Source organism: Puma concolor, chromosome B1 (genome assembly GCF_028749965.1).
Source record: "Puma concolor isolate L17-30 chromosome B1, mPumCon1.1.hap2, whole genome shotgun sequence".
Lineage (NCBI taxonomy): Eukaryota > Metazoa > Chordata > Mammalia > Carnivora > Felidae > Puma > Puma concolor.
In genome coordinates, this window is record NC_141670.1 from 131143646 (window position 1) to 131165323 (window position 21678).

Here is a 21678-nt window from a genome sequence, read left to right on the forward strand (position 1 = left end):
CACACTCCCTCTACCATGCTCATATAGGCTTGTGCAAACATGGCACTCTCCCACTACCTTGCTAAGGCTGGCAGAGGCAAGTGGCTGTGGCACTCCCCAGATCTTTGGGGCTAATAAGTGCAAGTGGTCATGGCATTCCCCTGCTCCCTTGCTAAAGCCAGTGAACTCGAATTGTTGCAATACACCCCCACTCCATGGCTGACACCAGCGAGTGCCATCAGTCATGGAATTCTCCCACAATTTGCACACACAAACAAGGCACTTTTCCATTGCACTGATGAAGCTGGCAGGTGCACACAAGCAAGGCATTTTCCTGCTGTCTTATTGAAGCCAGAGAGCATGTCCTTCACCTATGCTTTCCAACTGCTCTGCTAGAGATGGTGAATGCATACAGTTCACACAGTGGGTAGCCCTGGATTCCCCAGCCCTGATGGCCAAGGGGGCATGGGTTTGTGGGCTACACAAAGCTGTAACAATCAGAAAGACAGTTCTTGGCAGGCTACCACTGTCAGGGTACTACTACACAGATAGCAGACTGAAACACACTGCCAGTCTTCCTGAGAAAAGGCACATTTACTGGTCCTGGAGCTTCAGAGTTAGAGGCAGGATTCAGATCTGCCACCCATCTAGAGGACTGGAAGGCATTCTCATGGAAAGTGAGCAAGGAGATACTGTCTTTATGCACTCACTTGGTCTTGCTATAGCTTGATGATACTTCCCAGAAAGGAACTTAGATACTTGTCTGAAGTCCCAGTTTTTGCAACTGCCATTCACAGGATACCTCCAGATCACCTGGTCTGGAGATTGGTAGGGTTTACAGGTACAGAATCACAGGATTGTATATATTTGCATACTTTAAAAGATGCTAGCTTCCAGTCAACCTAAATCTAGGAGGTAAATGAAACCCTCACACACACACCCTACTGAGAACACTAATAGGTCTTGGCACACCTTCAACAACAGGGACCTATCAAGAATAAATCAGGCTGCTTAGATAATACAAAAGTTTGAGAAACAACCGAGAGCTAGGGCAAAGTTGAATAATAAGGTTCCATACCTATACTAGGCCACTCCTTGAAGACCAAGAGAGGTGGCTGTTCCACTTAATATGCAGGAAGAAACACACAGAGTCAGGCAAAATGAGGAAACAGAGGAATATGTTCCAAATGAAAGAATATAAGAAAACATCAACAACACTACAATCAAGAATACTCTATTTGGCAAGACTATCATTCAGAATTGAAGTAGAGATAGTTCTTCAGACAAGTAAAAACTAAAGGAGTTCATCACCATTAAACTGACCTTATAAGAAATGTTAATGGAACTTCTTTAAGCTGAAAATGGCACTAATGAATAAAAAGAAAATATACAAAAGTAAAAATCTCACTGGTAAAAGTAAATATATACTAAAGGTAGTAGATAAATAATCTATGAAGCTTGTATAAAGGTTAAAAGAAAAAATAGTAATAAAATTAAAACTATAACAATTCATTATGGTATACATAAAATAAAATACAGTATATATAAAATGTGACATCAAAACAAAATGTGGAGGGGAGGGAGTAAAATATAGGGTTTTGGAATAAGTGAGTTCAAATTTAAATTGCTATCAACTTAAAATGGACTGTATATAGGATGCTATATGTGAATCTCTGGCTAACTGCAAAGAAAAACCTATAGTGGATACAAAAGAAAGTAAGAAAAAAATCTAAACATAACATTAAAGAAGGTTATCAAACCACAAGGGAAGAGAGCAAGAAAAGAAGAAAGGAACTGAGAGGAACTACAAAAATAGCCAGAAAACAATTAACAAAATTGTAACAAATACATACCTATCAATAATTAAATAAAAATGTACCAAATTAACCAAAGAACAGACACAGAGTGACTGAATGGATAAGAAAACAAGATTCATCAACATTCTGCTGACCAGAGACTTACTTCAAAAGTAAGAACACACATAGACTGAAATGGAAATAGATATTCCATGCAAATGTAAAGGGAAAAGAAAATTGCTGTAGCTACACTCATATCAGACAAAATATAATTGAAAACAAAGACTAATAAAAGACACAGAATGGCATTACATAATGATAAAGGGGTCAATCCAATAAGAACATGTAACATTTGTCAGTATATATGAACCCAACGTAGAAACGCCTAAACATATAAAGCAAATATTAACAGACCTAAAAGGAGAAACTGACAGCAAAACAGGAATAGTAGGGGCTTTACTACCCACTTAAATCCATTGGCAGATCTTCCAGACAGAAAATCAATGAGGGAATATTGACCTTAAATGACACATTAGACCAGATGGACTTAAAAGATATATACAGAACATTCCAACCCAAGGCAGCAGAATACACATTCTTCACATACACACAACATTCTTCATGATAGATCACATGTTAGTCCACAAAACAAGTCTCAACAAATTTAAGAAGGCTGAAATCATGTCAAGCATCCTTTCTAACCACACTGGTATGAAACTAGAAGTCAGTTATAAGAAGAAAACTAGAAAACTCAAAAATATGTGAAGAGTAAACATGCTACTGAACAACTGTTGGGTCAATGAAGAAATCAAGGAAAAAATTTTAAATAACACACAGATAAATAAAAATGTAAATACGGCATACCAAAATCTATGGGATGCAGCAAAAGCACCTTTAAGGGGGAATTTCATGCTAATGCAGGTTTGCCTCAAGAAACAAGAATAATCACAAATAAACAATATAACTTTGCACCTAAAGAGACTAGAAAAAGAGTAACATATGAAGGCCAAAGTTAGTAGAGGAAGGGAATAATAAAGATCAAAGCAGAAATAAATGAAATAGGAGAAGACAACAGATATGACCAGTGAAACTAAAAGCTAGTTCTTTGAAAAAAATAAAATTGACAAAACTTGGGTATACTCACCAAGAAAAAAAAAAAAAAAAGAAAGCTCAATAAACCAGAAATAGAACTTGAACTTAGAATTAACACCACAAAAATACAAAAGATTATAAGAGACCGCTTTTGGCAATCATACATTAAGAAATGGGACAGCCTAGAAGAAATAAATAGATAAATTCCTTGAATAATACAATCTTTTAAGATTGATCCAGGAATAAATAGAAAACATGAATAGACCAATCCCTAGTGAAAAGACTGAATCAGTAATCAAAAAAACAAAAAACAAAAAAACAAAAAAAACCTCCCAGCAAACAAAAATCCAGGACCAGACAACTTCATTGGTGAATTCTATCAAACATTCATGATTTAATATCTACCCTTTTCAAAATCTTCCAAAAAACTGAGGAGGAAGAAAGACTTCCAAACTCGTTTTACAAAGCCAGCATTGCCCCGATACCAACCAGACAAGGACATCGCAAGAAAAGGAAATTACAGGCCAGGATCACTGATAAACATAGATGTGCAAATCCTCAACAAAATATTGGCCAACTAAATTCAATAATACATTAAAAGGATCATACACCATGATCTAGTGGGATTTATTCCAGGGATATAAGTTTAATTCAACATCCACAAATCAAAGAATATGATATGCCATGTTAATAAAGTTAAGGATAAATATAGTAGGATCATCACACTAGATGCAATAAGGCATTTAACAAAATTGATCATCCATTTATAATTAAAACTCTTAACAAAGTGGTTTAGAGAGAGAATGTACCTCCACATAATATTGGCCATATATGACAAGCCCACAGCCAACATCATATTCAACTGTAAAAAGCTGAAAGCTTTTCCTCTAAAATAAGGAATCAGACAAGGATCCCCACCCTCCTCAATTTTTTTCTACACAGTATAGGAAATTTTTGCCAGAACAATTAGTCAAGAAAAAGAAATGAGTCATCTACATTGGAAAGGAAGAAATAAAACTGTAACTATTTGCAAATAACATAATTTTATATCTAGAAAACCTTAATGATATCACCAAAAAAAAACCTGTTAGAATAAATAAATACAGTAAAGTGGCAGGGTACAAAATCAATATAAAAAATTAGTTGTATTTCTATACACTAACAACATACTATCAGAAAGAGAAATTAAGAAAATCCTCATTCACAATCACATCAAAAATACTAAAATCCCTAACAGTAAATTTAACCAGGGAGATGAAATACTTACACACTGAAAATTGTAATCACTGGTGAAAAACACTGAAGAAGACACAAAGAAATAGAAAGATATTCCATGCTCATGGATTGGAAGGATGTTGTTAAAATGTTCATACAGCCCAAAGTAATACAGAGATTCAATGTAATCTCTATCCGAATTGCAATGACATTTTTTTTCACCAAAATAGAACAAACAATCCTAGAATTTGTATAGAACAAATTTTGGTTGTATGGAAAAACCTAAGACCTCAAAGATTGGCAAAGAAATCTTGAGAAGGAGGAACAAATCTAGAGCCATCATGCTCCCAGATTTCAAACTATTACACAAAGTCACAGTAATCAAAACAGTATGATATTGGCATAAAAACAGACACATATATCAATGGAACAGAATAGAGAAACCCAAATTATACCCACACATACATAGTCAATTAATTTACAACACAGGAGACGATATACAATGGGGAAAGGATGGTTTCTTCAATAAATGGTGTTGGGAAGACTGGACAGACACATGCAAAAGAACAAAACTTGACTACTTTTATATTGTACATGGTAATTTACTCAAATGGATTAAAGACTTGAATGTAAGACCTGAAACCATAAAACTCCTGGAAGAGAACATTGTCAGTAAGCATCGATACATTGGTCTTTGTACTATTGGTACAAAGTACTTTGCACTATTGTACTATTGGTCTTTGGACTACTTTTTTGGATCTGACTCCAAAGGCAAGGGCACCAATGGGAGAAAATATTTGCAAATCATATATCTAATAAGGGATTAATGTCCAAAATATAGAAATAACACATACAGCTCAATAACAACAATACCAATAAAAAACAATTTGATTAAAAAATGGGCAGAGGATCTGAGTAGACATTTTTCCAAAGACGACCTACAGATGGCCAAGAGACACATGAAAATATGTTCAACATCATTAATCATCAGGGGAATGTAAATCAAAACCACGATGAGATGTAATCTCATACCTGTCAGAAAGGCGATTATCAAAAAGAAAAAAAATAACAAGTGTTGTTGACGATGTGGAGAAAATGGGACCTTTGTCCAGTGTTGATGGGAATGTAATTTGGTGCCATTACTATGGAAAAACAGTAGTTCTTCAAAAAACTAAAAATAGAATTACTGTATAACACAGCAACTCTACTTCTATATAATTTTTCAAAGAAAATGAGGGGTGGCTGGGTGGTTCAGTTGGTTAAGAATCCAACTCTTGCTTTTGACTCAGGTCATGATCTCACAGTTTGTGGGATTGATCCCTGCAATCAGGCTCTGTGCCTAGAGCACAGAGCTTGCTTGGGATTCTTTCTCCCCATCTCTCTCTTTGCTTCTCCCCTACTTGTGTGTGTGAAATACATATATACATACATACATACATATATACATACATACCAAGAAAAAGAAAAGTGTGTATATCAAAAAGATATACACACTCCCTTGTTTATCATAGCATTATTTCTAACAGTCAATATATGGAAACAACCTGTCTCCACTGACGAATGAATGAATGAAGAAGATACATACACACACACACACACACACACACTGACATAATATTCAGGCATAAAAACGTAATGAAATATTGCCATTTGTGACAAATTGGATGAACTTTGTGGGAATTATGCTAAGGGAAGTAAGTCAGAGAAAGACAAATACCATATGATTTTACTCATATATGGAATACGGAAAAGAAAATAAACCCAATATCATAGATACAGGGAACAGAATGATGTGCTACTGGGGAAGATGTTTGGAGAGTGAATGAAACAGGTGAAGGGGTTCCAGAAGTACAAACTTCCAGTTATAACCTAAATAAGTCATGACAATGTAATGTACAGCATAGCAACTATGGTGAATAATATTATAGACCATAAAATAAAAATTTTGTAAAAGTTTAAGATAGGTTTATCTGGAAGGTGGTATCAGATTCCTGAAGTCCAGGTGGAGAAGGTTAGGTATATCATATTACATACAAGAATTAGGCTGCACTGCAGGTTCTGGAGAAAGAAATTTCTTATCAAAAATTTCTAGATGTGGAAATGGCTTAAGGATGCATCCAAACCAGCCACATCAATGGACTTAAACTAATTGGAATGAGAGCCAGGATTACAAACATCCAGGCCTCTCTTCTCTAGATGCAGCTAGTACTCTTCCACAACAAAATATTATAAAAAGAATATTTTAAGAAATTTCAAAGTGCCAGAAAGGAAATGATTGGTGATACAGTTACACAGATCTGTATTACAGCAAAATCCAGAATTATGTACAATTATGTAACTTTTACAAATCTTCAAACTGACAATGGATAATTAACTCCACATAACTGTAATCATTTCAGCTTACGATTAAGGGACTTCATACACAAATAATATTCTACTTAGTATATTATTACTAAGATCATTAAAACCTTAACTTCTGAATGTACACTATTTTCCAAATAAATACAGTGGTACTGATTTTATTTAGTGATTATCTTAAATCATATCTGTTAGATATATGCCTATAAAAGATTTAGAAAAAAGCTATATTAAAATAGATCAGGATAATTAACAAATTGATATTTTCTTGATCAGTCTATGGGAAGAAACAAGATAAATTACATGAAGGTAACTATAAAAATTCTATATTCCTGCTGCCTTTACTCCCTCTAATTCTTTTATTTCATCTGCCTTAATAAAATAAGTTAGAGAATATTTATTTTTTCCAAAAGAAACTAGTTATTATCATTGGTATGGTTGGGCACTTGCTATCTGAGAAACTTCTTTTGCAGAATAGGTGCTTCATCTTGCAAAAGACTCAAGTAACCAAAACATAAAAGCGAAAATGCCCAGTATATTTTTCATAAAGTTCATTCAAGTGTTTTGAGGCAGGGAACATAAAAATGGCCTTTAAAAAAATTTTATGGAAGATCAAACAATGATGTGAGTAAATTTCATTCTCTATTCCCTTGTCAGTTCACATTGCTCTTCAAGTTATTGCCTTCATGGTGAAAATGGTAGAAAGTATTTAATGTTTTAAATGGGGGAAATTCTGAGGTTGAATATAAGAACTGGAACTGAAAATGTCTTCTTTCAAAATTTAATCTAATTATCCAGTAGGAATAATAGTAAGATTTCCCGTAAAGTGTTTGACTAGGTAACTTTTTGGAAATAGGAGATGCTGATAAATTTCAAGTTAAAAAACACACACAATAGAACAACGGATAAAAATCGTAAGGTATTTGCTATATTTTATCCTTTCCTCAGTCATATTAATGTAGTAATTCTGGTAAGGCTAAGAAAAATTTTCAAAGGAAAGGATTTTATTGTTAATGTGCTCATCATTTTTCAGGCATCTGGAGAATATATAATAGAGTTATATTTATATGAGTATTAAGGAAAACAAATTACTAAATATTTTAGCTGGGAGTAATATTCATTGATCACACTATACTTCAGGTTGTTATAAAATTTTGAAAGCATAAATAGTATTACATGGGAAGCATAAAATGTTGTATTTGTAACTGGAATAAAGATTTTGGAAATGACTTTTAAACGTCTTTTTAAGTAGAACATATGGAGATGTGAAGGGAACATTATTGGCTTAAAAAAATTTGGAAAACCATAGAAACATCTCAATCTGGAAAAAGAATATAAAAATAGGTCTCATTGGAAATGTCAGTGTAAATTAAATCTCATTAATGACCTACAATGAATGGAAGAAAATAGAACAGCAAAAATTATGTAAATCGAGGTTAAAAGGTATTAAGACAAATAAGTTGGACAACATGAGGGCATGTTAAATGGTAATTAAAATCATTCAAATAAATGTCTGCATCAAAGATGAACCATTTAATTGTTCCCAATGAAAAGTTCATTAGGATGACTGTTTAATCTTTATTGAGCCTGGAAAAAAGGTTTACTGTCATAGATGATTTTCTTTTTTGGTCGTAGCCACTGCATTTGAGTGTATTCACGCAAATCCAGAGAAGGGCCAAGTGAAGAGCATTTGTTTTTGTTTCAGGTGACTGCTTTGTTGAAATGCAGTGTGAAATACATGGATGGAAATTGTTCTCCCCGAAGTAAATAAGGTGCCAGGAAAAGGCACCACGTCTGTGAGCTGTGAACATCCAGCTCTCATTTGAGGGCACCCATTACCACTACTTTTGTAGGTGAAATACAGGAGAAGACCATGCTTGGTTTACTCCTCTAAAAGTCATTATGTCTAATCAGAATTCTTAAAGCAATACCTTCAAAAACATCAGGTAGTTTATATAAATGCTACCCTAACTGCCATACCATCCTGCCACTGTGATATAAAACACTCTCTGTTGGGGCGCCTGGGTGGCTCAGTTATTTGAGCATCTGGCTTCGGCTCAGGTCATGATCTTACGGTTTGTGACTTCCAGCCCCATATTGCACTCACCACTATAAGAGCCCACTTCAGATCCTCTGTCTCTCCTCCCCCGGCCCCTGCTCTCTCTCTGCCCTTTCCCTGCTCACATTCTCTCTCTCAAAAATAATAAACATTAAAAAAAAGAATTAGTGGGCGCCTGGCTGGCTCAGTCGGTTAAGTGCCCGACTTGGGCTCAGGTCACGATCTCACAGTTTGCGAGTTCGTGCCCCGCGTCAGGCTCTGTGCTGACAGCTCAGAGCCTGGAGCCTGCTTCGGATTCTGTGTCTCTCCCTCTCTCTGCCCCTCCCCCACTCACGCTCTGTCTCTCTCTCTCTCTCTCTCAAAAATAAATAAACATTAAAAAAATTAAAAAGAAACGCTCTCTGTTATTTCTATCTGAATGTTACACAATCTGTTCTTCATAGATGGAAGGCAGATAGAAATTATAAAGGATCTAGAGACAGGCTATGAAAATTATTGAATGCCCTAGGAGCAAAGAACAGGAACAAAAGAGAAAATATTTAGATAGATGGCTATGAATACCTACTTTAGATTGCAGGCAAATCAAATTTAAGAAGAAATTTACCTTAAATGTTTCTTAGGTAGCAAGTCTAAGGATTCAGTACCAAAAAAAAAAAAAAAAAGGGGGGGGGTAAAGATTTTTAAGTTGAACACAATTCAACATGTAATGAAACATATCTGCCTATAGCCAAGTAAGTCATGACAAAAAAGCCAAAATATGGAGACACAATTCTATCTCCCCTCATGAGATTCCATATTCAATAGATGCTTGTTATGTAATTTATTCTAATGGAAGTATGTTGAATTGCACTATTACATGAAAGGTGTTTTAAAATTGTATTTTCTTCTTTTCACAGATAGAAACACATTTGAAAATGTGTCTCTATAAAAGCTGGAAAGGTTTTTAAAATTTGTCAGAAGAATGAGAAGGAGAAAAGAATTTACTTTCTGTTTGTTTTCCACTTGGTTTGATGTTCTGTTGTCAATGTTGCCATCTGATTTTAAACAGACAGCTTTATTTAACAATTCTTTCCTTAATGCAGATGAAGCTGGGGTGACCTATCCATTCACCTCTGAGCTACGGAAGTACTATTGCGTATTGTCCTGAGCACTTTTCTTTCTGGCCTGGAGCACCATCTGCTTCTGTGCTGGGCAGGCTAGAAATGCTGGAGGAACAGCCCTCAAACAGTGGTGGACGAGTGAGAAACAAGGAGTGGATAAATCCCCCGGCTCTTTGACCCTAGATGGGATTACTCTGAAGCATGCTCTATACGCTATGTCCAAAGTTCCTCAGTAGGATTGAATTCCAATTACTTACAAACGCACTCTACTACTATCTTTCCTTACTCATTGATTCCCACACTCTCCTCCTGGCATTTCCTGAGATTGTCTCCCAAATAAACTACTTGAACTCAAATCTGTCTCAGGGATAGCTTCTGAGAGAACACAAACCAGAACATGTAATTTCTTTATGTGAAAACTGGAGATGATAATATCAATCTCATGAAGCTATTGTGAGCATTAAATTAGATAGTTTGAAAGACCTACTGCAAAGAACTTAAGAAACATCTTGTTCCTTCTTTCATCTTAGATGACCTATTTGCAGGTAGTAATTGTTGAATGGCTAAATTAGATTGTATTTAGGTAAAGTTATCCTAAAGATTAAAAAGTTTTTATCTCCACCATTTTCTCTTTTAAAGTTTATTCATTTAAGAAAGAGAGAGAGTGTGTGTGGGGGGGGGGGGCGAGGGGGGGAAGCAGAGAAAAAGAGGGACAGAGAGAGAGAATCCCAAGCAGTCTCCACACAGTCAATGCAGAGCACAAAGTGGGGCTTGAACTCACAAACCGTGAGATCATGACCTGAGCCAAAACCAAGAGTCAGGATGCTTAACTGACTGAGCCACCCAGGCATCCCAAATCCTTTCTATTATAATAGAAGGGGGATTCAGTCCAAATGTTGAAAAACAGTAAACAAAACAAAAACAAAAAAACAAAAACAATAACAACAAAAAAAGAAGGGATAGATGCTGTCATCAATGAATCTAAAATACAATAAAAGAGAATATATTTTTCATTCATTCATTTTAGAGAGAGAGAAAGACAGCAGAAGCAGAGGAGGGAGGCACAGATTGAAAGAGAGAGTCAGAAGCATGGAATTTGACATGGGGCTTGATCCCACATCTCTAGGATCATGACCTGAGCGAAAATCAAGAGTTGGGTGCTCAAAAGACTGAGCCACCTAGGCACCCCTATAGGGAAAATATATTTTCTCATTAATTTTAAAAAGAATCTCAGTTGAAAACAGAGCAAATTTCTACTTATGGACTTTGACATATCTGTTTGTTGGAAAGGCACAAATGGCCTCCCTCACATTCAAATCAGTTTATTCTTCAAGCTGAAAAGAACATGATTTCATTTTCTGAATAATGAAATTAAATTTTCCATACTGGACAGCCAACTACTTGAAAGTATTAAGAGGAGTGTTTTCAGTTCCTTTTTAGTTCAGGAACCAGAACTATTGTGGTTCTTTACTTTGTACCACACAATACCATTTTATTAGACTTGTCTGTTCATTCTGATCAGAGTACCTATTCATTCTTTTGTTGTCTACCTCACTATGTACAAGTGACAATATGACATACAAAGTGGAAGTGAGTCCTTGAACTCGCAGGGACTTACTTGTCAAGCGTGCTTTTCAATTCTGGATACAACATGCCTATGAACATATGCCAGTCTCCACAGATTGCATGTTAACAAGACAAGGCTTTTTTGCCAATTACATTTGTATGTAACCTGTTTCTGAAGTCTTGCTTTCATGTCTTAATTTTTAAACCCTTGGGAGCTTCAATGATTTGGATATCAAGTTCTTTAAAGCAATTTGTATACATATTTTATTCCTTCTGGTTATTTATTTTTCTTGTATGTCGCTTAGAAAAGGCCAAGCATGAAATTGGAGCTGCAAAGCAAGAACAAATTTATTGATATGAAACTGCTCTGAAAACTCAATAGGTGTGCAGCAAAGCAAGAAGGGTAAAGGGGCTGAATAATTCATTGAACCTTTAAGCATCAATAAATAACATGTACAGTGAGAAATGTCTGCTTTGCAACATTAGGTATGAAATGTGAGTATAAAATAAAAGATATCTTTGAAGTGCCATATTGTGAGAATATTTGAATAAACAAAGGCTGTTTTTTTCATTAATAATACTGTGGATAACAACACCATGAATAAAAAATTTCAGGATTAGGAAAAGCATGTTATTCTGTGTCATGGCTCAGATTTTATCTACATAGGTCAAATGAATTGAAACATGGATAACAACCTAATACAAGCAGAATATTTTATTTATACAGAATGGTGCACAATGATGAAGATGTTATCATTGTAACTATAAATTTATTTTTTTATTTTTTTTAATGTTTATGTATTTTTGAGACAGAGAGAGACAGAGCATGAACGGGGGAGCAGCAGAGAGAGGGAGACACAGAATCCGAAGCAGGCTCCAGGCTCTGAGTGGTCAGCACAGAGCCTGACGTGGGGCTCGAACCCATGGACCGTGAGACCACGACCTGAGCTGAAGGTGGACGCTCAACCAACTGAGCCACCCAGGCATCGCCCCCCCTTTTTTTTTTTTTTAATTTTTTAATGTTTATTTATTTTTGAAACAGAGAGGTAACTATAAATTTAAAGTCATTTATTTATATACCAGGAAAAAAATACTAACATCTGTAAGATGTATTTAAAACCATGCAGGGGCGCCTGGGTGGCGCAGTCGGTTAAGCGTCCGACTTCAGCCAGGTCACGATCTCGCCGTCCGGGAGTTCGAGCCCCGCATCAGGCTCTGGGCTGATGGCTCAGAGCCTGGAGCCTGTTTCCGATTCTGTGTCTCCCTCTCTCTCTGCTCCTCCCCCGTTCATGCTCTGTCTCTCTCTGTCCCAAAAATAAATAAACGTTGAAAAAAAAAATTAAAAAAAAAAAATAAAACCATGCAAATGACATATCCTTACCTTATACACTCTAACTACTACTAGTGTTACTGCCAACGATATTATTATTAGAGTAGATTTGTGGATCTGTCCACTCACAAAAAGATCAGTCCCAATGATGATGGATAAAACAATTGGCAACTTAATAAAAGCAGACAAAATACTGACACAGTTCTCAAAATGGCTCTTAATAAAAATACCAAACTGTGTATAAAGAAATGAGATAAATTAACCAGAATGTGAGAAAACAATATGGTATAGCGGCAGTGGTGTGAGCTCAAGAGTAAGAGACCCAGTTACTGGGCTTCCTCAATTTCTTAATTTGTTCTAGTTACTAAGCATCTCTGATTTGGATTTTCTTATTTTTATCTATGCCAATAAGCCCACCTACCTCTCATAGATTTGTTGTAGGGATGAGAATTCATATATCTTAGAACATACATATATCATTTAGATCATTAAACACTATTAGGTATTCAATAAATATTATTTGATTTTATTAGTATTACAATTTTTAATATCTTTAACAATTTAATAGAAAAAATATAAATCAGTATCCATATGGATAGGCATGTGTATTAAAGGAGATAAGATACATAAAAAAGCTAGCACGGTGTTTGGATCTTAATAATCACTCTCTATTACTTTTCTCCATCTTTTCCCTTTTCCTTTGTTTATCTCAGAGTAAAACAATCAGTTGTAATTATGACTTTAAGTAACTGTAAATAGTTTTTGTCTTTTGAAAGGGTGTGGTCCATAACTATATCTAACTGAATGATCTGATATTTTTAGAGGAGTGGACAATCTGTATCACTTAGTTGTGTACCACTTCTTCCTTTTTTAAATAAGCATCAAAGAGGGCAAATGACCAATTCAAGGGGGGTGGAAAAATACAGCTCTAGACTTATTTTGAAATTAAATACTATATAGCTGAATTTTGAAATAGATTCAAAATATGCATTTCAGATGCAGCTGATACTTTATTTTTTCTAAATATTTGAGTATGCAATATCGATGATTATTATAAAAATTGTATTAGGCATATGACTCGCAGTTACAGTTTCAGAATGGCAACATAAAGATACTATAAGTAGGGTTCCAGAGACTAGCACACTGTAAACATTTTTAGTTACTACTAATGGGTATGGCCATATTTATTCCTATTTGACATTAATATAAATGAATCACTTGCTATTTTAAGGGCAAATACTCAAAAATGATGTGTCGTAGATAATAAATCGATAACATGCAGATATATTAGGTAGTCTACAGGACATGGCAAAGAAGAATGGATGAGAAAGCAATGGAAAGAAAAATTAAATTCCATAAAAGACTACTACGTAATTTCATTTTAGTTTTTAAAAGACACAATTGAAAATAAATGTGATTCTTTAAATCTGAACTCTTCTGAACTTTTAGTTCAGAAGTACTTAACTTCAGTACTCAATACTACTTACGTTTTAAAGATAGAGACATAAAAACTAGTAAAATCAACAAAATGATTTATGGAACTAGAAGAAAAGGTTTAAGAAAAAAGCTGAAAGATTAATTTGTTTAGTATGAAAAAGAGAAAACAATAAGTAGTCTTTTATGTCAGAAACTCAGCTTTTAAAGGTTGAAGCAAATTGCAGAGGCAGTAAGTGATCGTAGTTGCAGATTTAAGTTCTAGAGAAACAGAACTGTAGTCCTACCATGATGTGTAAAAAAAAAAAAAAAAAAAAAAGTGAGAGGCTTAAATGAGTGTCTTGCTCAAGGCAGGAAATCAAATCGTACCAATGAGAATCAGATAAAGAGAAGCAAGGAAATGTTTTTTTCAGATCTATAAGTTCTATCCATTTACTTTATAAAATGGGAAAATATTGAAAATATGCTTAAAACAGAAACAAAGAATTAGGAGTTAAGAGGAAAGGGAGAAGAATGGCATCACTGAAAAAAGGACCGATTGCTTTTTCAGTATGGGTACATGTTGACCTCATATGTGACTACTTTGGACTTCCAGGCAAGTGAAGGGTGTTAACACATGTCTGTATTTGCACCCTCCTAAGATTCCACTAAAACATTAAGAGAAACAAAGATAAGGCTACAAAGGAAAACAGAACTGGAAAAATAGCACAACAAATAAGAGATCAAAAAAATGTTGGATTTGAAAGCTGATGAACAAGTAAGTGTTTACTGACTGAGCAGATCAGAACTTGGGGGCAAGATGCTAATGAACAAGAAGCAACAGTTCTGTGAACCCCTCCAGAGATGCTTAGTGGTTAGACAACCAAGTACCTCTGCAGACAGCAGAAAAATGGGGCAAAAACCGAAGTATTTGATAGGCATTATTCACAGGAACTTCTTAAAATTTCCTCTCACTTATCAGTGTTTTTCCTTCTACTAAGGAAATTTGGCACATAAAGCCAATAAAGCTATCTTTACTTTAATCTAGATTACATACTCATCTCTGAACCACAGAGTTAATATTTTCGCTTACAAAATCCAGCATCTTCCTTAAAAGTAAGTTAATTATTAGGTCATGCATTAACAGCTCACTCTGTGAGCTGATACTTCATCCCTTTGAAAATTCTCTATTTTTTCTTTAATCGTTTATGGAATTTTTGTTCATGGTCTATGAGTATTCCTTTTTCATGTACCTCTATGCCCACGTCTTAAAAATTAGGTGTTTCTTGTTTTCATATCTTGTGATTTCTCTTAGTATGGTGCTGATACTCCCAACATTTTATCTAATACTAACATAATTTATACTTCTAAATCAACATCTAGAATTCAGAGATTTCTCTTAGGCTCTGGACTAGTGCTTTGCAAAGAGTGGTCCTTGAATCATTCTGTTGATCTGTGAGCACTGAACAGAGTTCAGATCAGCTGACTTTTTTTTTTTTTTTTTTTTTTTTTTTTTTTTTTTTGGTAGTAAAATTTACTTGATGAAGGATGCAATCTGGTCATTTACTTTTTGGTACAAACCCCTTTCTTTGAGGACCAAAACTCTGGTCAGCATTGCTTTAGTACCATATAACCATCTACCAGATATCTCTAAATAGTTGTCCAGAGTTATCTACAGCTCAGTTTTGTATTTTTTATTTACTTAAAAAAAATGTTAATGTTTTATTATTTTGAGAGAGAGAGAGAGAGTCAGAGAATGAGCAGGGGAGGGGTAGAGAGAGAGGGAGACACAGAATCTGAAGCAGGCTCCAGGCTCTGAGCTGTCAGCACAGAGCCTGACATGGGGCTCAAACTCACAAACCATGAGATCATGACCTGAGCCGAAGTCAGACACTTAACCAACTGAGCCACCCAAGCACCGTTTCAGTTCAATTTTTTTAAAAATAAATTAATAAATAAAGGAATTCCTTTCATTTTTCCTACAATGTGTTTTCTTCTTAACAGATAGCAACATTTCAATAATGAATGTTACCTTTCACCTTAACGAATTCCTTTTTTAACGAATGGTAACAACCATAAACCCAAAAATTTAGGGGTAGTGTTTATTCCTCTTTCCATATCATTACCACTATCCCTGAATACTTTTCACAGGTTAGAAGTACATTGTTTAGTACTGGGTGGCTCAGTGGGTTAAGCGTCTGACTCTTAATTTTGGCTAGGGTCATGATCTCCCAGTTCGTGGATGGAGCCCCACAGTCGGGCTCTGTGCTCACATTATGGAGAATGCTTGGGATTCTCTCTCTGCCTCTCTTCCAGCCCCTCCCCTACTTGCTCTTTTGCTCTCTCTAAAAATAAATAAATAAACACTAAAAAATTTTTTTAAAGTAAACTGTTTAGCTTTTAGATTTCACCTATTTTCATGTTTTTGAGAACAGTTTTTTTAATGTTTATTTTGAGAGAAAGAGAGAGAGAGAGAGAGAGAGAGTGTGTGTGTGAATGGGCAAAGGGTAGAGAGAGAGAGAAACACAGAATCCAAAGTGAGATCCAGGCTCTGAGCTGTTGGCACAGAGCCCCACACAGGGCTTGCACCCACAAACCGTGAGATCATGACCTGAGCCAAAGTGAGTCACTGAACTGAATGAGCCACCCAGGTGCCCCAACTATAATCTATATTAAATGTAATATTTAAACTACATAAAGTTGAAGTAAACTTAACCTATCATAAAAAACCCTTTTTTTTCCCTTCTGATATTCTTCCTTTCCAGTTTTTCTCCCTTTATATAACATAGTTACCTTTCTAAAATGCAATTATTATGTTACTTAATTGCTGTAAGATTTTCCCACAGCTTTCAAGTACTTAATAAACAAAAATCATGACAATAAGGCTAGCAAGTTTATATTGATTGCTTAGCATGGGTTCACTTTAAGCATTTATAGATATACATTTAATCTCAAAAGGATCCTTACAATCACAATTTTGCAGATGAGGAAGCTGAATCTAAAAAGTAAATAAATTACACAACATTACACAGGTAGTAAGTAAAAAACAAATGCAGGCAGTCTGAGTCTGGAACCTTCAGCATGTAGGAAAAAATTGTATTTCTCTACAGCATATATGAGACACCTGATTTTCTAGTCCCTATTGGCATGCTTATCCTGCTCTCTCACATCTCCTTCCCCAAACACTATGCGCCAGCCACACCCAACTACTGAGTTCATATGCACTATCATGTCACTCTAGTGTTCCATATCATCATATGTGCTTTTACTTTGCCGCTGGTACCCTCCTTCCTACCTAGAAAATCTCTATTTATTAAACTCAAGTTTACTTCCTCAGTGAAGCCTTCCATCCAATGCCCAAGAAAAGTTGTACTACCTCATTCAAATAATATTTTCTTAGCACCTAGGAATTCAAGAAATAATCTAGGCATAGTACCTGTCTTCAAGTAACTTACAGTTTGACAGGAAACAGTGACAGGTACATAAGTAATCTGTCAGATTGTAATGTGCAGAACTGCAATGAAAAGTAGAGAAACTAAGAAAACAGAGAATGGGTAGTTTGCCCAGACAGACGGCATAATGAGATCGTTTCAGAGAGATGGGCATCTAAGCTAGGCATAAAATAATTGGGAAAAAAAAAAGATGAAAGCATCCAAGATAAAGGACCTTTTAGGCATATCTGTCTTCTTAGGTGTTCCATCTATTATGTAAATTTTCCCCACACATAATTGTTTCTTTATGCATATAAACACATACCCACGTCCCACAACTAAGCTACCATAGATCACATTCCCTCTCTTTTCATCATATAAGTGGCTCAGAATTGATGCACAGTAGCACAAAGTCTAGATTTGTTAAATGTAAAAATAGTTTAATAGTGACCTAGGAATAAATCGCTGACAATAGAATGTGTAGAAAAGGGCAATTTCAAGAAATATTTGGCAATTTGAAATCATAGGGCTGGTAAGGAGATTTTAGCATAGAGCACAAACAAGGCAGAGGCAGATATCAAGAATGCTCCTCTCTAGCTTGGTGCCTGATGAGGAAGAAATGCAATTATGAAGGGAACCATATTTGGGGTTTAGAATATGAAGTTCTTATGATGCTTTCAGATTTCATTCCTGAATGTCAGAGTTCCTTTACAATTCTGCTGTATGTTTGGAAAGAGGATTTCTGTCTCATCAGGCTTTAACTTGTTTCCATAGCCACTCACCTACCACAGCCCTTGATTCATAATTGAGTCAAAAAGTATTTGCTTTATAAACTCATAAATCTGGGGCGCCTGGGTGGCTCAGTCGGTTAAGCGACTTCGGCTCAGGTCATGATCTCGCGGTTTGTGAATTTAAGCCCCGCGTCGGGCTCTGTGCTGACAGCTCAGAGCCTGGAGCCTGTTTCAGATTCTGTGTCTCCCTCTCTCTCTCTGACCCTCCCCCATTCATGCTGTCTCTGTCTCAAAAATAAATAAACGTTAAAAAAATTTTTAAACTCATAAATCTAATGGCTAGGTGTCAAAGGGAAACCTCTTTAATATTTTTATGTTCTTAGAAGCATTTAGAAAAGCTTATTTTCTCAAATAAAATATCAGGAGAAATAAATGATAGTTTAAAATTTTTATGGGAGTTTGGGTCCTCAGGGCATATTACATTTGGTTGAGGAAGTTAATTTATAACAATACAACACAACTATCTGAATCATTACTGCTTAGAGATGAATGGCACACTGGTAAGCCAAATACTTTCCTAGTTTTATCAGTTTACTGAGATTGTACATAGATTCTAGTACAAGATGCCAAAAAGCCTGAGTTCAGCTAAACACAGATTTGCATTTAAAACATTAACTATCACAGCAGATCCCAGAAATACATAATAGCTTACCAGGTTTCAGAGACTAAAGCTTACCATTTTGGACATTACTGTCAGATGTATGATTTCCCACCAAGGTAATTTGATAATTTAACCAATGGGTAAAATACATGTATTATCTTTTGCCGGAACAACATTTTCTTCATTTCATAAATATATTTAAGAACCACATTTGCTCACATAATGTTACCTTCATTTAATAGCCACAAAATTATTTGGGAGCAGGGAAAACAGGTCAAATACCTGAATAAAGTTCACACTCATAACCCAGTTAGTTGCCTTAGGCAACATGTTAAAAAGCAGCAGGTTCTATAAATACCTCACATTTATTTCAAGTGACAGGTCTCTGTCTCAATGGCTCACTTATTCTAGAAACTAATACATGGATATGGGGAGCATAAAGACGCAGGGGCAGGAATAATAGTAGGATAAGAAGCCAAGCCAATATTTATTCTTTGTTTTTTATCCTGTGCAAAAATGACTGGCTTTATTCCACAGCTGTTCATGACATTGAGAAAGCTTAGGATCTGTAATGTTAGAGTAAGTTGAGTTCAGTTTTACAAAAGTGAAAACTTGAGACAGAGTCTTGAATCCCATGAAACCAAATTATTTACTTTGGAGAAGATTAACCAGTCAAGCAGGGAATTTCTCTCTCCCCCTCAATTACCCATAACTTATTTGGCATTCCTTAAAGCCTCCAGCATCTTTTTATGAATATAAAATGAGTAAAACTCCTGTAACACAAGAAACACTCTATTTTCACTTTTTCCTCTAGGAGCCTGGATAAACTTACTAATCTCAGACATCTAGGACAAATTAGGTGGTCCACCTTGTTGTATATATTTCATCCTGTGGACTCCCCAAATCTTTCAGTTGTCCCTGCTTGGAGCAGGACTCCTCAGACCCACAAATCCCAGTCTACAAATCCATCTTCTTACCGTGGTAAGGTAGTGCTGGGACAGCAGCTCTGCAGGTTTCACTGGGTGCCTTTTGGAAAACACTTGAAATCTGGTTTTACCAGCAAAAATAAAACACTCCTTGTTTGTCTTTCGTAATGGCTGCACTCTTTTAACACATTCTGTCCCCATTTGAGGATGAATTTAGGTATAACACAAAGTAGCCCACCAGCATCATGTTTTACCCTGTGTTAATATAGGCTCTGGGAAACACCTGTTGGTGTAACTGACCAACCCATTTAGCAGCTCAATCTGAGAGTGCCTGCGAGTAAGTGGCCTTCCTGATGTTCTGCTGATTAGACAAGTGCACAAAGACAACGGGGTTGAATAATCTGTCCGAAATGCATGGGCCGTGTGATTTTGAACATTTTCTCTTACAAGGGAGAATACTGACTTTATCACAGATCAAAAACATCAGGGAACACATAGTACTCTGCACTTACTCCTTTATAACCTCTATTTTTAATCACTCTATTAAATGTAAAACCATTTTGTTTTCCTCTTACTAGATACAACATGCTTAATTTGTCACAGCGGATGTTAAGAAAGTATTGTTCCCTTGTTACAATTTAATCTGCAAGAGTAAAAGAAGTGGAGTAAAGTATTTCTCATTTTTTATATTGTAGATTTAAAGTAAAATAGCAATAAGTCTAGATGCTTTTTATCGATATGTTAGAAATTATTGATTGAATACTTTAGCTACTCTTTTACACTTCATTAGTTTTAGCTGGTGTTTCTTATTTTGCTTTTTTCATGCAAAATACATTTAAAACAAACATTAAATTCTATTAAATTTTCAAATTTCTTTGAAATAAAAAGAAATATTTTTTTCTTTAAATGCGATCTCATTAATGATTCTAATGTTTGGTACTATGAAGTACCACTCTATTATCAACTACCCCTAGTTCCAAAATTAGCGTTAGACATTCAATACTTAACTGCTGAACTAATTTATAGCTAAATGTCTAGGACTTTAGCTCAATAAAAAACACAGAGGTATGTTAAGTCTTTCTAAAGAAATTGCCAAGTTAATCTATTTATCTTTAACACCTATTTGAAACAGGTTGTTGTTAGTAGCCATACTTACGTACTTAGTCTAATGATGGTATTGAGGTATTTAAAAATTCCAGCCTCATTTACTTTACATTCTAGCTGGCAATATTTATAATATTTAATTTACCAAACATTTGGTGTCAATGATTTGTCTTTTTCATCTGAAAACTCTATTATCATCGTAAGCCTCACCTCTCAACATCTAACTGTGATATTAAAGGTTCCTGAATTACTAGAAACAAGTAGACCAGATGGTTTCTTAGGTTAGGATCACCTTATACTGAGGGACTGTACAAACTTAGAATGGAGGTACACTTTTTCTGAGGCCATCACCATAAAATACCAGCTACTACCAAAAGAACCCCATTCAATTTGCCTTCAAAATATTTCAGATCCAAGCATCTTTCAAGTGTATTGAAAGAAAAAGTAAAGAAAAAGAAAACAATGACATGCAATGTCAAGTTTCTACTCAGTCTGCAAACCCTCATTTAGTTGACTCTCTCTCAGCACCAGCTGTAACCCAATTAAATTCAGCAGTTCACAGGTGTTCACAGGAATGACTAACACAAAAGCATACTTCCCTTTAGGGCTCTTAAAAAATTAGAGTTCTTTAATTTCCATAAACCTTCAAAACCAAAACCAAACAATAAAATATTGGGGAAAAAAAGAAATTAGATACAGCAGGGGAAAAACACAATCAGCATGAGCTATAACCCAATTAAACTGAATAGCACTCAGGTGTTTGCAAGAGCATACTCACTTAAAATTTTACCAACACAAATCAACTTTTCTAAAACCTCTTATATTTGACAGTGAATATCTATTTGTCTTCCAGTTATGTTGAGATGCAAGTTTTCTGGATTGGGGGTTCTTAAAAGTGGACTTCATTGTAAAATATG

General features: G+C 35.3%; 1 protein-coding gene and 1 pseudogene across 5 annotated transcripts in view; both read right to left on the reverse strand.

Moving 5' to 3' along the window:
• Positions 1–225, reverse strand: part of LOC147581881 (keratin, type I cytoskeletal 18 pseudogene) — a 36874-nt pseudogene extending 36649 nt beyond the window's left edge.
• Positions 1–21678, reverse strand: part of CCSER1 (coiled-coil serine rich protein 1) — a 1329329-nt gene that overhangs the window by 167097 nt on the left and 1140554 nt on the right. The window lies entirely within an intron of this gene.